We start from the raw sequence: 4,523 nt of genomic DNA on the forward strand, positions 1-4,523 counted from the left end.
TCAAACAAATTTACAAGAAAAAAACAAACAACCCCATCAAAAAGTGGGCAAAGGATATGAACAGACATTTCTCAAAAGAAGACATTCATACAGCCAACAGACACATGAAAAAATGCTCATCATCACTCGCCATCAGAGAAATGCAAATCAAAACCACAATGAGATACCATCTCACACCAGTTAGAATGGCAATCGTTGAAAAGTCAGGAAACAACAGGTGTTGGAGAGGATGTCGAGAAATAGGAACGCTTTTATGCTGTTGGTGGGACTGTAAACTAGTTCAACCATTGTGGAAACCGGTATGGTGATTCCTCAAGGATCTAGAACTAGAAATACCATTTGACCCAGTCATCCCATTACGGGGTATATACCCAAAGGATTATAAATCATGCTGCTATAAAGACACATGCACACATATGTTTATTGCAGCACTATTCACAATAGCAAAGACTTGGAATCAACCCAAATGTCCATCAGTGACAGACTGAATTAAGAAAATGTGGCACATATACACCATGGAATACCATGCAACCATAAAGAAGGATAAGTTCATGTCCTTTGTAGGCACATGGATGCAGCTGGAAACCATCATTCTCAGCAAACTGTCGCAAGAACAGAAAACCAAACACCGCATGTTCTGACTCATAGGTGGGAACTGAACAATGAGAACACTTGAACACAGGAAGGGGAATATCACACATCGGGGCCTATTGTGGGGAGGCAGGAGGGGGAAGGAATAGCATTAGGAGATATATCTAATGTAAATGACGAGTTAATGGGTGCAGCACACCAACATGGCACATATATACATATGTGACAAATCTGCACGTTGTGCACATGTACCCTAGAACTTAAAGAATAATAATAATAATAAAAAGAAGCCAGGAGCATTGGAAGTGGATTTCAGCCCTGAGAGCTGAAAGAGGTCTAGTCAGTAATGGAACAGTTAGGCACAGTAGCTGTGTAACTCAACGTTATTGTTCAAACAAACCAATTTGGTATTTCCTGGGCAGCTCTCCCTTAGGTGTTGTCACCTTGTCTTAAAAAAGCTGTGTCTGAAAAATAAAATGGTAAACCCTCTGGCAGGAGGTAGGGTGTTGATTTTTAGAGTCCTGACTCATTTTTTTAAAACGGAATAAAATATCATAAAATATTAAAACCATATAGACTAAAAAGTAAATATTCATCCCAGTCTTTATCTGTAGATACCACGTCTTCTTTCCAAGAGGAAATCACTAGTACAAGATTCATGTTTATTTTAGTGGAGATAATCCATTTCACATGTAAACAAGTATATATTCTAGGTATAAATATGTTACCAGAATAAAAACAGTATTCTGCACCTTGATTTTTCATTATGGCAGTAAGCATAGATATACCTTATTATTTTAAACAGTGATCAATTCTATTGCATAGATTAGAACTCATAATTTATCTAACTAGACACTTAGTAATGGTCATTTAGGTTGTTTTCACTCTTTTGATCTTATAAGCAATGCTAAAATGAATAACTTCAATATACATCAGTTCCCAATATAAAAGAGGTTAACTTTATGGAAGTAACTTTTCTGGGTTGAAAGGCATGCACATTTTAAATCTGAGTAGTTTTATTGCTAAATTACCTTCCTTAGAGGCTCTTTCAATTTCCACTTCTCCTGGGAATGTATGAAAATATCTGCTTTTCTATACCTTTGCCAGAATTAAAAAAAAAAAATAAAGCTCTGATCATTGCCAATCTGATCAGTGGAAAATATCTCTAGCTGCATGTGGTTAAGAGCTATTTGAGGTTTTATTTATTTTTTTTGTCAATTTACATTCCTTCCAATACTGTTGTTAATGGCCTTTGCTGAAATCTCAGTTGGGTTGTTGGCCCTTTCTTATAGATTTATGACAGACAGTTTATTATTTATTAATAAAGTTAACATGTTGTCTGTGATATTTGTTATAAATATTTCCTCCAGTTTTATTTTGTCTTATAGATTTTTTTTCTTAGCCTTGACAAATTTTTTTGGTAGTTGAATTGACTAAACTTTTATTTGGCTTCTGGGCTTTGTGTCAAACTTCAAAAAACTATTCTTCACTCCAAGTTTATCGTAAAATCCTACCTTCCATGTTTTTATCTATAAATTTAAAATTTTATGTTGTTTATGATGACATTTATTGAATAAATCCCATGTTGTCATTCATTTGAAATGCCACATTTATTAAATAACAAAACCCTTAATGTATTCGGTCTATTTCTTGACTGTTCTTTCCTTTTCCAACTATCAGTTTTCATAATTATAAGTAATTCTAATTTGTATAATTTTGTACCTTTGCAATATTTATGTTTGGCTTTATTATCATGGTTTCATAATATATTTTGCCTTCCGATATACTGAATCCCTCAATACTCTTCCTTTTCAGCATTTTTCTACTGATTTTCTTTCTAATTTTGTATCTTTCTTCTTGAAATAACCTTCTGGGCATTTTTATGGTGGTAAACGTTCTTGAGGTCACAGATTTTACATTTGTCCCCATTTTCTCTCATGTCCCACAGAAGTACTTTAAAGTTTATTCCAGAGAGATGGTGCATGCTTGTATTTAATTTTATTACTATGGGTTTAATATTTTTGCTGACATTGTAATTGAGGCTATTTCCTAACACTGTATTTTCTAACTGGTTCTTGTTTTTATATGTGAAAATGAAATTCTTTTGATTTCCATACGTTAATTTTATATTCGGTTACTTGGTTGAATTTTCTTATTATTACTTTTCTTTTGGTTCTTTTAAAAAATTATTTATTATTATTATTATTTTCTTTTTTAGTATACTTTAAGTTCTAGGGTACATGTGCACAATGTGCAGGTTTGTTACATATGTATACTTGTGCCATGTTGGTGTGCTGCACCCATCAACTCATCAGTACCCATCAACTCATCATTTACATCAGGTATAACTCCCAATGCCATCCCTCTCCCCTCCCCCCTCCCCATAATGGGCCCCAGTGTGTGATGTTCCCCTTCGAGAGTCCAAGTGATCTCATTGTTCAATTCCCTCCTATGAATGAGAACATGCGGTGTTTGGTTTTCTGTTCTTGTGAGAGTTTGCTGAGAATGATGGTTTCCAGCTGCATCCATGTCCCTACAAAGGACACAAACTAATCCTTTTTTATGACTGCATAGCATTCCATAGTGTATATGTGCCACATTTTCTTAATCCAGTCTGTCACTGATGGACATTTGGGTTGATTCCAAGTCTTTGCTATTGTGAATAGTGCCACAATAAACATACGTGTGCATGTGTCTTTATAACAGCATGATTTATAATCCTTTGGGTATATATCCAGTAATGGGATGGCTGGNCCAAATCATGAATGAACTTCCATTCACAACTGCTTCAAAGAGAATACGATTATTATTTTTTGAGACGGATCTCACTCTTGCCCAGGCTGGAGTGCAGTGGTGCAATCTCGGCTCACTGCAAGCTTCACCTCCCGGGTTCACTCTGTTCTCCTGCCTCAGCCTCTTGAGTAGCTGGGACTACAGGCGCCTGCCACCACGCCTGGCTGTTTTTTTTTTTTTTTTTTTTTTTTTTTGTATTTTAGTAGAGACAGGGTTTCACTGCGTTAGCCAGGATGGTCTCGATCTCGTGACCTCGTGATCCACCTCCGCCTGCCTCAGCCTCCCAAAGTGCTGGGACTACAGGTGTGAGCCACCATGCCCGGTTGGAGCACTGAGTTTTTAACCAAGATGTTTACCTGAATCACCTGTAATTAGAGAAATACATAAATGCTTGATTCCTGCACTTGGAAATTTAGTAAGCCTGGATGAGTTCTGAACATCTATATTTTATACAGCTTCATAGGTAATTCTCAGACCTTCTACACAACAACATAATTTTAAATAAAGAAAAAATAAGCTAAAAATACTAAGTCCTGGCAGATCGGTATTAGAAATAACTATAAAATAGGAAATCCATGGATTTCTGAACATTAAATATGTGCACAAAAGTCTGGATTATAAATAAAGTAGTTTCCCTCTCCCTTCTTTCTCCCTCCTTCCCTTCCTTCCATCCTTCTTTTGTAAAATGAAACCACCAATAATACAATCTTGAGGTATAGATATAAACAGTCTCAGGAACATGCTCTGTTAACTTTCTTTTTCTCAGTTGCAGTCAACTGAGATCAGGTCACTGCACTCCCGCCTGGGCGACAGAGTAAAACCCTGTCCAAAAAACTAAATTAAAATTAATTTTAATAAAAAAATTAATTTCTTTTAATTAATGCGTTGATTTTATGTTCTGAGAATTTGTTTGCATTTCTTTATATTAATGATCACGATATGGTTTTTCTATTTACAAGCAGATTTTATGTGAAAACAAAAAGGAAACCCAGGTTGTTCAGCTCATTGCATAAATGTAGAATCTGCTATAATAGAACTGCTTTTCTTTTCTTTTCTTCTTCTTCTTCCTCTTCCTCTTCCTCTTCCTCTTCCTCTTCCTCTTCCTCTTCCTCTTCCTCTTCCTCTTCCTCTTCCTCTTC

Source organism: Rhinopithecus bieti, unplaced genomic scaffold, assembly GCF_001698545.2.
Source record: "Rhinopithecus bieti isolate Rb0 unplaced genomic scaffold, ASM169854v2 scaffold_36840, whole genome shotgun sequence".
NCBI classification, from domain to species: Eukaryota; Metazoa; Chordata; class Mammalia; order Primates; family Cercopithecidae; genus Rhinopithecus; species Rhinopithecus bieti.